The sequence below is a fragment of the Malaya genurostris genome, chromosome 3 (genome assembly GCF_030247185.1).
Source record: "Malaya genurostris strain Urasoe2022 chromosome 3, Malgen_1.1, whole genome shotgun sequence".
Classification (NCBI taxonomy): Eukaryota; Metazoa; Arthropoda; class Insecta; order Diptera; family Culicidae; genus Malaya; species Malaya genurostris.
Genome location: NC_080572.1, coordinates 302852469 through 302871060, shown reverse-complemented (window position 1 = coordinate 302871060; position 18592 = coordinate 302852469). Strand labels below are relative to the sequence as shown.

At 36.8% G+C, this 18592-nt stretch overlaps 1 protein-coding gene across 3 annotated transcripts in view; it reads right to left on the bottom strand.

Annotated features, from left to right (window-relative positions):
• LOC131435117 (opsin, ultraviolet-sensitive) overlaps positions 1-18592 on the bottom strand; it is a 316741-nt gene that overhangs the window by 100930 nt on the left and 197219 nt on the right. The gene's annotated exons all lie outside the window — the stretch shown is intronic.

The window sequence follows — 18592 nt, the reverse complement described above, 5'->3', positions numbered from 1 at the left end:
CGTCTTCATGTATTATTGAAGGTATTGGATTTGTGATTGAGAACCTTTAACCCTTTCACGACCATGAGATGTTCAGGACGAAATATGTCAGTACAACACAATATTTTATTTAGGGGTTAGCCAAATTTTGTGCTAGGGCACAAATATTTTAGCTATTGTGGGTGTAAAGTAAGAGAATATTACCAGAAGAGCACAACAGGGTACATAGGTTTCCTATAATTCTCAGAAATAAATTAATAAAGATTTGGGTTTATTATATCATAATTTAATTTATTGCTTCAATAGTTTTAATTATCAGAATAGTAAAATATATAGTTAGTTATGGTATTCTTCGAAACGATTTCGTGTACTTGCTTAGCACAAGTGGACTTTGCATATCACACTTTTATTATATGTTCTATTTTTTATACGTCGTTTTGCATAAAATTTTTAAGGGCGATAAAGATTGACAGTTCTTTTTTTTTTATTCGTTCAGAAATACCTTGGAAATAAGTATGTTCAACATTCAGTAAAAAAGACATCGATTTAATAATAATTGAAGATAAACGATTTGTATAAAAAAGGAAAAATATTTCCCGTGAGCGTTAAGGGGTTTAATGATAAAGGGTCGTATTTGATGTGACAAATCTCCTTTACTTGTTTGGCAACACTCAAACGACCTTGCAGAGAACCTAAGCTTGCAAAGGACTACCTCCTAAAGTTTGTTTGTTAGTGTTGGGAAAAAAATCAAAATTTCGACAATAACAACTGAAAATTTTTTACAAGTGTTTTTTAGACAAATAAAAAATTATCGATCAGAAAACTCACTGCAGAACTGATTTTTGGCCAAAGCGATTTTTACTGAAACCGGTTTTACAAGGCAAAAAATCAGTTGTGAAAAATTCACTAGCGAACATTCTGCTCGATGATGTTTAAGAAAAAAGTTCGCACATTGAATATATCTGATATGATTCTCGAACAAGAAGAATTTTGGGGAAATAATTTTCATGGTCGTTGTATCTCTAACCTTTGCAGAATACATGATGAATAAATTGGCCGCTGAATGAAAACTGACCCTTTTTTAATATGTTCAGTGTGCTTTGGGTGGTTGATACGTAAGTGGTGATGTATTTTGGAATTTATTCGGCACTATCGAGGTGGTGGAGTAATATCATTAATAAAAGCAGCAAGTGCTGTGATTAAGAATAGTTAGAATGATAATAAAAACATTAATAAAAACAGTTTAAAATCATGGTACGCAACTGAATAAAAATTATTAGCTAATTTAGCTTGACTAACGTACGAAGAAGTAACAGGAGCGCAGACTACCGCTATGCCAATTCAAACGCGCCATTCAAAAACTGCGCCTACTGTGTATTCGAGACTTGCTGACGATGCTGCGCTTCTGGTACTCCTATGAATCATGTTCATGCAAAACAGCGTTTTATTGGGTTTTTAATCTAAACAGTGCAGTGTAATCAGCAATCCTTTCGTTCCTATAATCACTATTTGGAATGGGTAAAAATATTATTGTGCATATTGATATCCCAACGTGCACAGAAAATATCGCAGTTATTATTTCTCAGTTGCGGTTCCGTTGCAAATTTATTCAGCAGAGATTTCAAATTAGAGAATCACTTCGGTGTCGAGCTGAAGCGTAGTGGAAATTTAGCATCGAAATATCATCGGAGACTCTTTTCCCTTTCGATTATTCCTTCAGCGATATTCCTGTGGGAGAAAATTCGTCATCAAGTTTCGCTGACACTAAAATCGCTTGTGAACTTCGAGGTTCAGAGTTTTGTGGAAGCTTGTTTCAAGAGTGAAAATATCGGAAGTGGTTGAAAAAAGTGAATTTGTTTATAAAATCTCTTGAATTGATTTTTTTCTGAGTGATTTTTTCTGACAATGATTTTTGCAACACTGATAAACTATGTAAGTGAAGGAATAACGGATGTGTGATAAAATGGTAAAATCGAATCCGGTAGCGATATATCCACCCACTAGTAGTAAATTATATTTACTCAACGGTTGAGTAGTTGAATACGGTTTATCTAATTTTAGCTTTTTGAGCGAAACTTTCGCTGTTGTATGAATTTGCTCCCTGTGTTTCGACAACAATGGAGAGAGCGTATGGAAGAAAAGATTCGAAACAAGTCTTCTAGTCAACTAGTCTTATAAATTTCTAGTTTTATCGTTTTCTGATCTTCCAGTCTTCAAGTCTTCAAGTCTTCTAGTCTTCTGGCCCTTGAGTCTCCTAGCCTCGTAGTCTTTTAGGCTTTTAGTCATCCGCTCTTCTAGTCTTCTCGTCTTCTAATATTCTCGTCTTCTAGTCGTTCTAGTCGTTCTAGTCTTCTGGTTATCTAGTACTCAAGTCTGTTAGTCTTTTTTTTTAATCCTGTCATCTAGTCTTCCAGTCCTCAGTCTTCTATTCCTAAGCCTTTTAGCCTTCTAGACTTCCAGCCCTCTAATTTTCTAGTCTTCTAGTCTTGTAGTTTTCTAGCATTTAAGTCTTTTAAATTTCTAGTTTTATCGTTTTCTGATCTTCCAGTCTTCAAGTCTTCAAGTCTTCTAGTCTTCTGGCCCTCGAGTCTCCTAGCCTCGTAGTCTTTCAGGCTTTTAGTCATTCGCTCTTCTAGTCTTCTCGTCTTCTAGTATTCTCGTCTTCTAGTCGTTCTAGTCGTTCTAGTCTTCTGGTTATCTAGTACTCAAGTCTGCTAGTCTTCTTTTATTTCTGTCTTCTAGTCTTCCAGTCCTCAGTCTTCTATTCCTAAGCTTTTTAGCCTTCTAGACTTCCAGCCCTCTAATTTTCTAGTCTTCTAGGCTTGTAGTCTTCTAGCATTCAAGTCTTCTATTCAACTAGTCTTATAAGTTTATAGTTTTATTGTCTTCTGATCTTCTAGCCTTCAAACTTTCCAGTCTTCTAGTTTTCTGGTCCTCGAGTCTCTTAGCCTCGTAGTCTTTTAGGCTACGTTATGTTAAAAGAAGTCAAACAATATAGATAGGTTCTATTTTCCGTTATTGCTTGAAAGAAACTCTGGCAGCCGGCAAAAGATTTCGGCGGAAATTGCATCATTCTCTCGCCACGTCACGTTTTGCAAGATCGCTCTTCCTTCTATTTTTCTGTTCGACTACATTTTTTATTCACCAATCCTGCTTGTGCATCCAAAAATGAAAACGAGTCTTGCGACCAGGTAAATGAGGTAAAAAAACTGCAATATTGAGAGATGAAGCTTTGCATATCAAATTTGTAAAAAAATTAAAATAAAACGGTTCTGCCAGTCTTGTATGGCAAAAATCCAGCAGAAACAGAACCGTTAAAAACCGCTAGGCAAAATTCTCTGCCGGAGACGGTTGTTGCATTGTTGCCAGACTCTTTGCCGGAATTCCGCCAGCATTCGGGTAAAACCTTCTGGCAGACGTTGGCAGGCGTCTGGGGGGGTAATCTGCTGGGGACATGCAAGCAGGGGTGGATGCTAAAAAACGGTAAACGGTAATGTTTTAGGTAATTAGTGAAGCCTTCGCACAATGAAAGAGACGTTAAATTTTTTGTTCCATTCATACAGAATGAACTTAATCGAATAGTTCAGCTTATCGGAACGGTTTGTTATTGTTTCTTTTCCTGCAAATTTAAAGTGAATATTACGTCTTTTCTACAAATTAGAAGGAAACTTTTTGATATTTTATCGAAGTACAAATATGTTTGTTCTATATTCAGAAAAATAAGTGATGATAAGCTTCCCAAGCCTAAGATCCGATGCTTTACATGAAAAATTATTCAACAATGAACCTGCCGTCTTCGTTGAATATAAAAATCCAAATGACTTATTTATTTAGGGCATGTTCAGGATTGTTTTGGTTCTGTATGCATAATTTATGTCAGTTTTAAAATTTAAATCTAGAAATTATAACAAAATAAACTGGCATCCCCAGTAGCGTTTTATCTGTGTTTCAAATATAGAAAAATTGAACGGCAGCGTATACCAGTTTTAAATTTGACAGTAGAACTGGTTGAATAAATAAAACTAAAACGGCTTGCTGGGGATACGTTTTTTTCAGTTTCATTTATATTACTAGCTGACCCGTCGAACTTCGTCTCGCCTGAATTTTTTGTTTAATTTCTGTTTTCGGACAGTAAAATTGTCTAACGTTAATGTTTTATTCTATTATTTTAACGATTACTTGGTCTACAATTAACAAATCACGACAAATTCATATACAACACATTGAACTCGGCCTGAAGAACAAATATCATAGAGAATTATTGTGAACGTGTTAAAAGCTTTTGTAACGAAAAAATTAAAGCTATTCACCATCTCATCCTTTGAGTCAGTGCATTAAACAGATATTGTAGATCTCTCTCAAACTGGAGTAGAACACCATTTTCAAACTTGAAGGGTGGAGTAGAGATGACCAAATGAATACTTTAAATTGATTCCGCAAATTTACAAAAGCTGCCCTCGCAACTTGTTGTTTGTAATTGCATATTAAAGCGTAATTGTAGACTGAAGACGTTTAAAAATTTAATGGCAAATCCTTGGGATTATCGGAGGGAATCAAATTGTTTTAAACAGTTTTCCATAAATTTGTTCACCGCTAGTCTGGTGATAATACTTAGTTGTGTTTTATGAATGTTCGTAGAATGGCAATCACAGGATCAAATTGAATTGATTGACAATTTGGTATAAAATGAGACTTTCATCTTGGACACTCGAAAGTTCAAATTACCATTTTATAAATATTGTGTCCATTAACTTTTACAGGAACGCTGAATTCGTTTAATAATTGTATCAATAGCCGTCTCATTAGTCGAACCATCACATAATTTTGCTTAGTATTCGATCTAGAATTAACGAATGGCATGGAGTTCGGTCCTGAGAATCAATATCAGATTGAATTATTTAGAAAAATGAGCAATTCTTATGTTCTAGCGGAGTGAGCATGAGGAGTGATTCTACCATTATTCTTCTTATCGTTTAAACTAATGCATAAAACAATAGATCACACAACTAATGGTTTTTACATACCACAACTTCTCCTCCATGTATGATATTCACGAATAGCATTTGGTAATTTGGTAATTCGTTAGGAGAATAAAATGATTTAGCTCAAGCAGCTTACAAATGTCATGAATCCTAAGCAGTTTTTGAGTAATCCATCCTTGAAAATTTACCTGAAATGGCTGAACGAACTTCAGCATGCTAAATGCAAGGAAAATCTCTTTTTTTGTTTCGATTATAGAGGTTTCAAACTTAAAATCATTCGCCTCTTCGAGCCAGGAAAATTTTATGACGCTATGTTCGGGGTTGGGAATCGAACCCAGATGGACTGCGTGAAAGGCATCGACTTACCCATCACGCTATACCCGTCCCTGTATTTGACCTCATTATTTTAACAGCAGAATCCTATTATTGATTTATTTAACTCACGCCCATGATGGCCCACATTATTCACCTAACTGATTACATTGCACACAATGCATCTACTGGTAAACGATATCAGAACTTTTGATCCTGCTTACGGTATATCTAGTATAGCCATATTAATGGCGTTTTCGTTTTTAATTTGCACTACACCGGTGCAGTGCTACACTGAGGCATGAATAAACGAACAAAAATGACGAAAACATAAACAGTAACCATTGACTACAATAAACGATTCCATTGCACAGAGCTACACCAAACTTTTCATGAGTGCTACACCAGTGGTATCGGTGCAGAAAAAGTGTAGCACTGGTGTAGTGCAATTGGTAAAAACGAACGGTTTAGGTGCAGCTTTCGCTACACCGGTGTAGTGCAATTTAAAAACGAAAACGACATAAGACATTTGGCATAAGCTATAAAGCACGTGTTTCAAAATGACGAATCTTATGGAAAGCATGCATGTAAAGTCTCCACACAAAACTACTCGTTGCGCGCCAAACGATTTTCCAACGATCTAGTATTCTTTTCATCAACGGCGAAATACTGACCATCGCGTTGCGCGCCAAACACCTATCGATGATCTAGCAAGCATGGGTGACTTTTTCAACGGAAAATTCCATTGTCCATACAAATCAACAATATGGATTTTTTCCACTTTTCCGGCAAGTTTTCCTAATTTTTTTGATGTACGAACCCGGTGGGGGTAAAAACTGACCAAACAAAAAAAGAATCATGTAAATCCGTCCATCCGTTCTTACGTGATGCGATTACAAAGAATGATCTCTGCATTTTTATATATATAGATAGACCGACGACACGACCAGACACTCCGAAGAAAATTTGCAACTAAAAGTGTCTGTGAGCGATTTACAGCCAGTTACCACAAATATAGCGACCCCTTGATAATGATGAAAATATTTTTATTCAGCAACACTGTTTAAGTTGCTACGAACAAGTTATCAGGGAGCCCCAAGAAAATCAACAAATATTTTGAGGAAGTGGCAATTGAAATAATTCAATTTTTGCGGCCTCAGCGCCACAACTTATGAAAGTGAAGCATCGAAATTCTACAGCCATCATCAGTGCAAGATATAATAAAGGTGAGCGATTAAATTTTATTTGTGTGCTATGAATATAGGAATGTTTTGTTTTTGCTTCTAGAGTTTGACATATACAGTCTGCAAGAGTCACACCAGAATCCAGAAACTGCCCAGATCCAGAAATTAGCGCAGACCCTGTCAGCTTGGAGCGAAATAAATCTTCAGTTCAGCAACGCCATCGCACGGTGTCACATTCAACATATCATGTCAATTGTATGGGTGCGCAGTGCTGCAATTTTGGCGCGCACGAATTTGACATTTCTCTCCCCTACTTCTGTGTACGAGATTCGATGCGAACTCGCCTGAGGGCGCCATGCTCGCAAAAAATGTTGTTGCCAATGATTTGTTCGGGAAATGTGAGAGCTGGATATCTTATTAATATGATGTCTTTGCTAGCGTCTGTCTTCCGGCAACGAAAACCATCTGCGTCACGTGGATTCTCTGCGCAAAGTAGCTGATCTTGAATGCATTTTGTTGAAAATTACGACGTATTTTAAGGGCCGTTATCTGCAAATCGATAGCGCCTCGCTGATGTATCCGGTGAGGGTAAAGTGCCTATAACCAGATTGAAAAGCTAACGAAACTGCATACATTTCGGATTATTTTTTTTTAATGTTTCCAACATTACGGATGAGATGTCGTCATTTTGGGTCTAGGCACTCTAGGTGAGATCATCATTTGACGTTCATATACGAATCTTTTACCATTGTTCAATGGACACATTTTTATGTTGATTTACCCGTTTGACTCGTTTACAAACGTTAACTGGTGACTTATATCATTGTACATTCAATAAAATATTAAAAACTGACATACTTCAATGCAATGAATAAATGAGAATTGAAAGAAAATGCTAATAAATCATTGGCTAAATTTATTCCGTACAGATACGGGACAGGGCAGTACATTCGATCATTTAAAGAGCAGTTTATAGCTTTTCAAATATCCTGTTCCTACTAGTAGAATTCATCGTTAGTAGCATGGAGTAATTATTTTGAGTGCTAAGTCCGTTAGAATATATTCTTTCCAAACGCAGCAGTACTCTGTAGTCCTGCCTAACGACTAATTTGTAGCCGCAAATGTGATTTGATTAGAGCAACACGCAAAATGGTGCATCTCTTTATACATACACCACGCATCAAGACCGATTGATTGGTTCACTTCTATGACAGGTAATGATGCTGGAGAACTTGCAATTTATTGCACAAAAGAGAACTTCCACTCGAGGCAGTCGTTGAATCCATTTAAAATTTTCGTAATCAAATACCCATTTTGCAGTTTGTTTTGTTTACATTGCTCAAATCTTCAATGTGCAGTAACCAAGGATATGGTAACTGTTATTCAAAATCAATAATTTAGCAACTTGTGCTGCCAGTTCCAATATTTTTTCAAGTGATTTCATTTTGACATTACCAGTTACTAAGGGGTAGTTAAATTTGCGATACAGTTTCGATAGACGAGTGGCAGGTCGTGTCGTCGGATAGACCACCCATATAAATCTTGCAACTGCTGAATTTGCTCTTTATTTAAAATTTATAATTATTTAACGAAAATTCAAGTATTCTGATGGATTTTCCAAAACATAACGATTTAAATGTTTTTCTACACATCATCTCCACTAAACGAGCAGCAGAAGACCGTATTGTAATGCATTCCTCCTTGTTCAAAGTCAGATCAACAATGTGTTCGATAATAACGACGAGATGAAGTTGGGTTTAATAATGGAACAAACACTCTACGACTTGTTGATAGTCAACTGCTCGTGGTAAACGAGTCCAACGAAGTGGGTAAAATGTGGGCGGCATTCCTTCCACTGACTGACGGGACGGCTATAGCCTGCGGAAGGATTCGATGACGCAGGATGTAGGAAGGACGAACCGTGTATGCATGTAGTCAATTTATCATCAGTCTTCTAGCTTTCTTTTTCGAGTACTGTGTGCGGGAAACACATTCAGGCGACCGGTGGAAACTGGTTTGTTAAAGTTTTCATTCATTTATATGCAGCAGATTCATGGGAACGTGACTCGATGAATATGATCTCCGTCAACACACTTTGCTGAAGAGGTACTTGGTCTAACTGTTACCAACAGCTGGTTGTTTCAAGTGGTCAAGTCTTTGAAAACTTTTGAAACTGTTTTTAAAATACTCATTCAAACGTATGCGGAAGATTTTATCGTAAGTTTGTGCCAACGAGAAAATAGGGTTTAGATTTCGATCGGCATAATGTGCAAAAGTTCATCATAATTCCATACGGAAAAGGATATTTACAGTTTCGTGACTCTTTTCACTAGTTTAGTGTAGCAGAAGCAGAATAATATTGATTGGTTTGGTTGACAAATGCTGACCGGCACATCGGATGACAAATTACATATTGGCAAGTTGAAATGGAATTTGTTCGATGAACGACGTAGCCGCTGAAAATTCAATGGTGGAAGGTTCCGAAGCGAAACTTGGTCTTTGTAATTCTTCTTTGTCAGCCAGAGTTCAATTCAACGATTATTGGTATATGAGTTTCATACTACATTAAAAGCAAGATCATCAATATACCGTATGTGTGATAACATTTGCACCGTTGAGCCATGTTAAAATTAAAATAATTTTCAATATTCGGATGTTTCTCAGAATATTGAATTATGTAAACGGAAGAATATACTTACTTAAAATCCCAATGTAGACCCCAGTGTTTATCGTTATACTGTCCACTAAGTTGAAAAAAAATCCTCGGAAATTGATTTATAATTTTTGCAGTAAACTTGATATTTAAATATTAAATTTAGTGTAGAGTAGCCGTTTTTATATAAACTATTTTAAATGTTACACCATACTTGACGAAAAATATTTGTAGTCGTTGTGAGTACATTTTGTGAAACCATTGAATTTTTTGAAAAATTTTTGTGACTAAATAATATATAAAATTACAGTTACCCTGAAGATGAAGGTATAACTTTTGAAACGTTGGCCGTTAACGAGAAATAAATGTTTTGACGAGAAACCAATTTACCAAAAAGCCTATTGATATTTAAAATATAAAATAGATAGAATTTGTACAAACAAATCAAAGAGAGATTCGATTGGTGGAGGAAAGGATCGATAAATTTTTGCGTGCGGAATTGGATCACAGGGGTAAACTAAAATTTGAACCACACCGGCCGTGCACAGTCAGATCAAATAAGTAGTGTATCGAAAATAAGCTATCCACATACATTTGTGTTGCACGCATGTATTTGTGATGGTTTTTTATGCTCAGATCACAGCATGCTGTGCGTTTGGCTGTCAGCTTTCGTTTGTTTACTTGTTTGTGCGGTTGAAACTCTGCGTTTTCAAAATGTCGCGTATTGAAAATGAGGTGAAAGTTAAGGTTCTGGACACATGGCTTAGTGAGAAGGGTATTACTATGCGAAAATTGGCGAAGCGGTTTGAAATTCATCATGCCAGTGTTAAAACCATCATTAATAAGATTGGGGAACACTATTCTTTGGATGAGCTACCAGGAAGAGACAGAAAACCTGAAACTGGACCAGAAAATGGTATCTCTAATAATGAAGAACAAATCAATGTCAATACATGATTTGGCCAAAAAATCAGGAACGAGTGTCGGAATGATCCAGCGTATCAAAAGGCGAAATCACTTGAAGACCTACAAGAAGCAGAAAATCAGGAAACAAAGTGTAGAACAGAAAATGCGAGCAGCATCAAGGGCCCGGAAATTGTATTCGCGTCTTTTGCAGTGTTCGTATGCATGCGTTTTGATGGATGATGAGACTTATGTAAAGGAGGACTCAAAAACCTCTCCAGGTCCACAATCCTTTACTGTTGTCGTTGGGGAGAATGTGAGCGATGCGGACAGGTCGATTAATTTTTTACACACCGGAACTATACATGCAGAAATCAATCGAAATCTGAGTGTCTCCAGAAGAGATTTCTGCCTTTATATAAGAAGTATAGTACACCTCCACTTTTTTGGCCGGATTTAGCGTCGACTCACTATGCCAAAACCCCTCTTAGTTGGCTTAGGGAAAAGGGTATAAATTTCGTTTCTCCTTCTCCTTATCAAGTTCTTTTCCATCGGGAAGTTATCACCTCTTTAGTAGTTCAATTGGCAGAGCGATTTCTCCGGATTTGAAAAGGTAGTGCATTTATCTCTGAGAACTTGTGACTCCAGTTTTTGTATTTCGTAACTTTCATTTTATCAGTCATATTTTCGTTTTTTTACTGTAAGTTTTTCTCAGATGCTCGCCCAAAAGTAACTTTTTTAATCATTTCTGGTTTTCCTTCTCGTGTGAGAGATAAAAACAAAAACAGTTTAGATCGAACTGTTTATTTGCGGATGACAGTCTTTCAATGGGAAAATTGGAACAAAACTTAAATTTTGATGATAAAGATGTGCATGTTTGTGTTTATTATTTTTGTTAATGTCTAACTCTTTGATTGTTAGAAAAACTTGCAAGTCCTCCCACTCAGTGATAATTAAACGATATCTTAGTTTGGTAACCAAAGTTATATTGAATCTTTCTACGACAGGAGGAATAGAGGAAGGAATCGTAAGACTATTTATTTCAACAATGTTTCATAGGCCAGAATAGAGCTAGGGAATGAACTGTTGAATCCAAAAATCCAAAAAAATCGCCTAAACATGAACATGATTTTTTTTATTTATAATCAAATTGTCTTGTAGTTGTGAATCTGGCATTTTCGAATTTGTAAACTGATGATGGCTTTTGATATTTGCATCTCGATGGTGAAAATGTCCGTCGAAATTTTGCTTGTGCATCGCAAAAATTCCCACTGTTCGCACGCAAAGTTATCGAAATTTATGGATGAGGCCAAATTAATCGTTTGTCGACAGCCAGCAAGTTCAGATTAGGAGTGAATCGGAAGCCGGATGTCGCGAAAGTATTGCAAAGTGTGACCATATGTTACAAGCGGAACAACAACTTCTCCAACCAAAAAATGCCCTCTACAATCGTTCATCAAATTAGAAATCTAGCTGTCGACGTACAAGAATTTGTTGACTATGAATTATGCGATAAGCCAATCAAGTCGGTCGTAAGCGCAAGAATCTGATAAAGTGTGATTAAAGGGTACCGAGAGATGAAATCTGCATCAAGACTTGCAGGTTTTGAACAACTTCCTGAACAGCAGTATTCTAGGGTTACTAGAAGAGAGGAATCTTCACGAGACGCCACAGCTAGGACATTTACTTACACTCATTTTTATTGGACCAATTTTTTATTGTAACCCCACTTAAGTTTTTACCTGCTCACTTTCATTTTCTTTCTCAGAAATCTCACAAGAATTGAATGGTTCACTATTTACGTCATTTTTGCAAATAATAGATTAGGTTTTATTTATTTTATTGACTTTTAAGTTTTAAGTTTTAAGTTTTCTGCCTAGTTACTGATTTAGTACCCACTGATGGGCTTTAGGGAGCATTTTGGGAATCACTGATTTAGAATAATAAGAAGATCTGTTATACATACGTTCACGAATTAAGATTGCGAAAAAACAGCTGCCAGACTAGGAAGCTGCTTCAGAAGGAGTACACACAGACATTTTCCGATCTCGTCGAGCAGAGTTGAATGGTGTTTATCACAGTGCGGTAAAATTTCATTTTCGAATGAAATAATTACAATGAAAATGAATTTTCTAGCCTTTCACTGTCAGTGCATTCCAATTCATTCAATTGATTTTTGTGGTCATACTCAAAATACTCAAATGAGATCCACTGGATTCATCGTCAATTGAAAAACCATGCCTAGTCATTAGAGGTTTCGTTTGCTCCGTTTCAAGCACCAATGAACCTACTAAGGATGGCAGGTCATTTGTTCAACAAATCAGTCTGTGCAAAATCTGTGCACACTTCCCATAACAACTTTGCTGATCAGGGTCATTTTGGAGAACAAAAAAACGTAGATGATGTCAGAGACATAGCCGCGAGATTGACGTAGGGCTGCACTCGAGATGTGTATAGATATTAGCTGTTTCACCGTTTGACCATTTAAGATTTTGCACTCCTGAAATGGATCATTCGGCTTAGGAAGATTTCATATGTATTCTAGAAATTCGAGTGACAGTTTGAGACAGTTTTCTGAATAAGTTCTTCACGTTACTTTAGGGGTCCTGAAAAAACCTCTTTGGTTACGAATTATTACGTTTTTATAGTAGGAAGTAGGGCGCCATTCCAAGTGATTTGTATGTTTGAGCCTTGACCTAGAAAAAATCATTTCATAAATATAATCGTAACACAAGTCGTACAATCGCTCATATATTTCATTATTTCATACATTTCAATATTTGAGTGATAAAAGCTATTAAAATGCTGTACGGGTTTCATTTCCGGCTTTCAGAAGGGCCAAACTGGGGAATTCTTTTCGATATTATACGTTTTTCGAACATTTTCCTCGAACGTGAAGTAGCCAAATGTTAGCATCATTTGCGTTCGTTTGGTGCGAAAGATCGCTAGCAAAAGCGCGACTTGAACCGAGAACCATCAGATCATAAAGCACGTCAGTTAATCCACTGGACCACCGAAGCCCATATCTCTGCTTGATGAATAACTGATGAACCCAAATCCATACAGCGGCACTTGGTAGTCGACTGCAACTTACATTAGGAGCCCGTAAAACTCTGTACGACTGAAATATTGCGTCATTTGAAAAGTTAAGTAGTTATGAATTGTATCGTTTGTAGAGTTATATCACCTGTAAAATTCATAATTTTCTTCCGTGTAGGTGTTCTAAATCACAAGCTTTAGGATGAGCTCTTTTTACATCGTTCATGCAGAAAAACAATCTTAGTTGATACTCATAATAAATACATTTTCTGCAATTGTGGGAGAAAGCTCGTTAATTCCCGTATTAACTATGCTTTGCTCACTTCCTGTTCCGTTAATTGGGCATTTTTCTTTTGAATGAAAACAAGAAAGGACAATCGTCGTTCCAGATGATCCCTTGAGTATCTTTATTCTCAACAATCAGCCGCTGAAGATGCAATTACATCTTCTTTTGAATATGAATAATATATTTTAAAACTTGGTGTGTAGTACTTCAAAAACATCTGCGCAAGGACGGTGAAACAGATTTCACCCGGGTGATGAGTGAAAATTATGGGTGAGGGAGTTTATTGGAGCAATTATTAAAAACAAAAAACAATTACCAAACCTTTTTCTATGTATATAATCTCTGATACTGGGCACTCGTTTCGATTCGGAATTTTATTCAGATAATTTCTCCCGAATTTTGGGTGGAGAATTTCCACATGCGGAATCATCCGATCTTGGATCCATTTGATCACCAAAATACAAAGGTAAAATGTATTTCCCCATTGGATTTTTTTTTGATTTTGCAGAACCGATGGAAGGGCGTTGAAGGCAAAAGGTCACACTTCAAAAGTTTCTTCAACTCCAACAGCCATTCTTCTCCGATTGCTGGCTTAGTGGTGAAAAGAAAAACCAGCAACAGTAACGGGAGACAACGTAACGGTCAGTCTACTTCCAGGAGTTTATGCTTTTATTCACCGTTGCGATTTATAGCCACACGTGTTTCATGTGCTAGGGGAGTGCGTCGTGCTGAGCTAACCTGTGTCCGTATGAAAGGACAGTAGGAATTCTATGAAACAATGGGAAATATAGTAAAAGTCGCTTTAGGATGCCTTGGAAAATGGAGCTGATTATCGAATCTAAATTTCAGATCTGGATTCTTAAACTCAATTTTGGTGCAAGATTCCGGAACAGAATTCTGAATTTAATGAACTTTCTATATGAATTTCAGTTACAGAATTCTGGTTTTCAAATTCGCACCCAAAATTCAGTTTCGAAATTCAGCTCTAGAATTTATTCCGGGATTTAGTTCAAAATTTTTCAGATGCTGAACTCAGTTACACCTTTAGAATTGTGAAACTGAATTATGGAATCAAGTTCTAGACCTGCATTCTGCCACTGAACTCTGAACCTGGAATTATGGAACTGTATTCTGTTTCTAAATTTCAGTTCCAGAATTCAGCTCCAAATTCAAGGTCTAGATTAGAGATCCTGATCTCAGTTCCAGATTTCTGTTTCAAAGTCTCAAGAATAAATTTCTGAAATTCGATTCTGGAACTCGATTCTGGCCTACAATTCTACTGTTCGAAGATTCAGGAACGGATTTTTTTTCTGTGGATTTCACAACTGAAAAGAAAAACTAAAATTTAACATTGAACTCTAAAATTGGACGCTGAACCTGGAGTATGGTCAGAACTGAACAGGTAAACTAAGCAGACTAGAATTAATGAAGCATTAAATTAATACCTAACAGATCGGCTGAAAAGTTCGTATCGTTTCTATGAGAGGGCGCCACTAGAATTAAATCCATACCATTTTCAGTTAGTACCAACCTTCAAAAGATACGTGTATAAATTTGACAGCTGTCTGATTATTAGTTTGTGAGGTATTGCATTTTGAGTGAAGCTACTTTTGTTATTGTGAAAAAAATTGAAAAAAAAGGAATTTCTTGTGTTGATGAAACACTACTTTTTGATGAAAAAAAGTGCCGCCGATACCAAAAAATGGCTTGATGAGTGTTATCCAGACTCTGCACCGGGCGAAGCAACAATTCGTAAGTGGTTTGCAAAATTTCGTACTGGCCATATGAGCACCGAAGACGATGAACGCAGTGGACGTCCAAAAGAGGCTGTTACCGATGAAAACGTGAAAAAAATCCACAAAATGATTTTCAATGACCGTAAAGTGAAGTTGATCGAGATAGCTGACACACTAAAGATATCAAAGGAACGTGTTGGACATATTATTCACGAATATTTGGATATGAGAAAGCTTTGTGCAAAATGGGTGCCGCGTGAGCTCACAATCGATCAAAAACAACAACGAATTGATGATTCTGAGCAGTGTTTGGAGCTTATATCGAAATAAAACCGATTTTTTTCGTCGATATATAACAATGGACGAAACATGGCTCCATCACTTCACTCCGGAGTCCAATCGACAGTCAGCTGAGTGGACTGCACGCGATGAACCAAACCCAAAGCGCGGAAAGACTCAACAATCGGCCGGTAAGGTTATGGCGTCTGTATTTTGGGATTCGCATGGAATAATTTTCATCGACTACCATGAAAAGGGAAAAACCATCAACAGTGACTATTATCTAGCGTTATTAGAGCGTTTGAAGGACGAAATTTAAAAAAAGGGCCTCATTTGAAGAAGAAAAAAGTTTTGTTTCATCAAGACAATGCACCGTGTCACAAGTCGATGAAAACCATGCTGAAATTGAACGAATTGGGCCTCGAATTGCTCCCTCATCCACCGTATTCTCCAGATTTGGCCCCCAGTGACTTTTGCTAGAATAGAATGAACATAGAATGCTGATCACATTTCGGAAGCGTGTAATTATGTTGATCAGTTAGATACAACAGGAGATATTCACGAGCAAAAACTTATCACTCTCTCACAGAGTAAATTTTGAAAAGGTGCCTCATAGTAAAGTAAGATGTATTCATGTCAAAATGACAAGTTTCGTGATTGAGTTGAGAATTGAGAAGATTCCATTAAAAATTTTCTTGCTGAGGGGTACTGCCATTCCCGAAAATTTCATATATTGAGAGGTCAAAATTCAATAAAATGTGAGTGTGCGTAGATTTCTGTACTATTATTCACTGCACTGTACACTATCGAATATTTTGACGTAGAACTACGTATTTGTTTTCTGTATAGGAGTACGAATTTCAAATACGGAAAATAAAACCGTGCAAACAATGGTCAGATTGCATCCATTCGAGTAGATAAAACTATGTATTTGAGATAATTGGTGGTCGAAACTTCAATTAATAATGATCAGTGTATAATTTTCCCTGTTTACTGAACCGTTCTCATAGCTTTCCCTAACAATTCTTTCATTTCGCATGGTACGCATAGTATTTTAGCTGAGCTTCTTCACATAATCAACATTTGTGTTGAATCGAGTTGCACTCTCTGCGGTTCGTTAACGCCGTGGAAAGGTTTTTGTCAAATTTCTGTTGATTTTTTTTAATGATATTATGCATCTAAGTCGAATCGACTTTTCTTTACAAGCACTCGTACCAAGTCTTTCGTTTCAAAACGAGTTTACTGTCCAAGACCTATCATTATCAACATAAACAAACTAACGGTAGTTTGCAGGAAAATCGAATTTGTGAAAGAATTTATCGAAAGTATGTTTCGCTGTGATACAAATAACGATACGAGAAACAGAAACGATAACTGATACTGTATTATTCAAAACAGAAAATAATAGTGATTTTGACAATAATTGTGTAGTCCCATGTCAACACTTTGAACAACCATTGTAGTGTTTCATGCTATGTACACACAAAATATACCCACATAATAATTCGAATGATTTTTTTTTATTGAAATACATAAGGGTTTTGTAATTAGAAATTACAGATATAATCAATTCCTCCTTTGAATATTAATAAAGGATGATTTTTTAAGAGGTATTATTTTAAAAATATTAGAAACAAAAGATTTGAGAAAATAATCAAATCTTTATTGAAAGCGATAGAACGATCAATATAATTTAATGTTTGGTTATGATTTCATACAAATGTTAGCCGCGGCAGCATTCGGAGTTCAACTTTGAAGCTCTTTAGTTATATTCTCAGATAATATGTCCGGGAAACCGTTCACCGTTTGCATGATCTACCATAATTGTTCGTGGTTAACTGTTTGGTAAGCTACGTTAAAGCTTGCTTCAAATAGAATTGGAACAAAGACAATTGCCTGTATTTCAGTTATTTATTATTGTATTCAAGATCTTTTTTTATACAAATGTAGCGTTTTCTTCATACTTTTAAGAAAAAATACGGATAAAATTATTCGTCACGGTTTTGAAGGAATTCTCGAATTTTTCCTGTAACACGGCTCATTAGGCGGCGCACACCTTCTTCGTCCATCGTTTTAGCTATCTTATTCCACCAGGTCGTCATCTGATTGATGTCTTTGACAACGTTTCCCTTTGCCTTGAGTCTCCTCTTCATGATTGCCCAGTATTTCTCAATAGGGCGGAACTGGGGGCAGTTGAGTGGGTTAAGGTTTTTCGGAACAAACTGGACCACTTTCTCTGCATACCATTCTTAAACGGCTTTGCTGTAATGACAGCTTGCCAAATCTGGCCAAAACATTACGGGATGGTCGTGGGATCGAATGAACGGCAAAATTCGTTTTTGGAGACACTCTTTTTGGTATAGTTCCGATGTCATTGTCTTATTTGTAACAAAACTTTCGTTTTTTTGCCGCAGCTGCAAATGCCCGGCCAAATCATAAATTTTCTTGCAAATTTGTCGGCAAAAACAAATTTAAATTTGGCTGGAACATCCCCCCGAGCCGTTGCCAAGTAAAATTTTTGACCTGGGATTTGACCGAAGTCAGCCTTGACACAGGTTTCATCGTCCATCAGAAGACACCCGTTGAACTTGGTCAGCACCTGGTCATATAGTTTCCGAGCACGAATTTTGACCACACTATTCTGCTTCATGGTCCGATTTGGCTGTTTGCTAGCTCGATACGACTTGATTCCTTCCCGGAGTCGAGTTCTCCTCACGGTACTATGGGCAGCACCGAATTTTCTGGCCAAATCACGGTCCGACAGATTAGGATTCCTCTTAATCGTCTTCAAAATCTTACCACGCAATTTCCGGTCGTCAGTTCGACTCCGACGATCGGCTTGAGGCTTCCGAATCGTCGTCAATGTTTTCTTATACCGTTTGATAACGCGCCATACGGTATTTCTGGGCAATTTCAGCTGTTTAGCTAGCCTAGATACAGACCACAATGGATTTTCCAAATAACTGTGCACAATTTTTTCCCTTCTTTCGGCTTCTATGTTGATTGTTTACAAAGTACAGTCGATTTTCGGAATGTCAAAAATCATACGTGAAGCTGACAAAATTCCCGACACGTGGGCGCCAAGAGCTTCCAAATCCGTCCACCAGGAGCGCCACAATATGAGCAAAAGTTTGTTCCAATTCTAAATGAAGCAAGCTTTATTACAGATGTCATTGACAAATAGAACGAATATCAAAGCACTGCTAGAGTTACCATGCGAAGTTCTTAACAAATTTCAA